Source organism: Phoxinus phoxinus (genome assembly GCF_949152265.1).
Source record: "Phoxinus phoxinus genome assembly, chromosome: 13".
Taxonomy (NCBI): Eukaryota; Metazoa; Chordata; class Actinopteri; order Cypriniformes; family Leuciscidae; genus Phoxinus; species Phoxinus phoxinus.
Window position 1 is genome coordinate 31,263,431 of NC_136888.1, and position 1,700 is coordinate 31,265,130.

The window sequence follows — 1,700 nt, forward strand, 5'->3', positions numbered from 1 at the left end:
TCTTGTTTATGGTGTCTTTTTGTGCAACTTGACATCCCTTGCCAGACAATGGACTTTATGCACAGCTGCACTACTTCCTGAACTTCAGCTCCTTTGTTTCCTGTCTGCCATTATTGGCCAAACTGATTAATCCAGGTGTGTCTGATTATTGTTGTTGGTCAGGCACACCTGTATTAATCAGTTTGTCCAATAATGGCAGACAGGAAACAAAGGAGCTGGCTAAAGTTCAGAAAGTAGTGCAGCTCTGCATAAAGTCCATTGTCCAACAGCTTTGTTTGAGGACTGACAACAATATATTTGTTTTTCTAGAATCCATATTTTCTAGTGTTTTCCATTGGATGGCGTTGAGTCAATAATGCGGCTGAGATTGCTCACTCATGTTTCCTTATGTGTGAAGCTCCTGACTGTGGCTACAAAACTCTGTCATCTGAAATCGGATCATCAGTTTAAAATATATTTTGCCTTTTCAGATGCTGAAAAACAAAAACAAATGTGTAGCTCATAAAAGTGAGATGCCAGATGACCGTGGCATATGGAGTGCTGTAGCCTACAAAAACATTGTATATATGAATGATTAATGACAGCATTAGTCAAAGGGTGGCAGTCTGAGACAACCAATATAATGCATGTCGGACTCGGAACAGTTGAGATGAGACAAAATGAAGGGTTGAATTCAATACAAGACCGCATCTGTGGCATGTCTATTACCACAGAAAATAACTTCGACTTAACGTTTAAAAGAATGTGTTTCTCCAGATGGAGGTGGTTTTATTTCCTGCCAACATTTACCAACAACTGATTTAAGATAGTACAGTTAAACGTGTTCAGAAAACGCTTCTTGGTGCAAAAATACATAGACTGTTTATATCCATAAGAAGTCAAATTAAAATTTCGTCACATTTTACGACCCAAATACATGACGCTGCACTGAAATAAATATTTTACTGAAAATTAAATGAAGGCCTATCTCATCAAACTGAAAGTTAGATATTGGGAGACTATGAGATTATGAACATGCACAATCTTTTACACCGATTCAGAATGTGGAAATTATATAGTTGAGAAAATAAATGTGTGGCCAATAAAACAGTTCCCGAGAGTGGATCTCTGGCTGTGATAAATTTGGAGTCAAGAAAATTATATTTCTGAACACACAGTGAATCAAACTTTTGGGGTGAGATGTAAAATAGGCATATTGAAAAACATTGACCAATAGGTGGCAGAGCGGTTCAACAAAAGCTCAGCCTTCTCACGATCATTCTTCATCACTGTATCTGTGATGCAAATCAAAAGCATGTACAATTAGAGTTGCACATCAGTTCTGATCTTTATATGCACCATTTGAGAACTGGGAGAGCTGACATCACTTCCTCCTGCTTGAGCCTGTAATTCATAACAGAAACACACGATGAGCACTTTCCTAAGCATATATGTATATCTAATGATGATAACAGGTAATTATAAACAAATATGGACTTAAATATTAGTAAGTAAACAATAAGTACATTTTACGTTACTTCCTCATTACCGTATACAGATTATTTCAGTCTAAACATTAATTATGTTATTTTTTTCTCCACAGCTTCATGTCTTGGTAAAACTGTGGATCAGACGCCAGCGGACCTCATCCAGAATCACGATGGATCTGCTGAGATCATATGCAATCACAATATACCGAGCTATGACCGAATATTATGGTA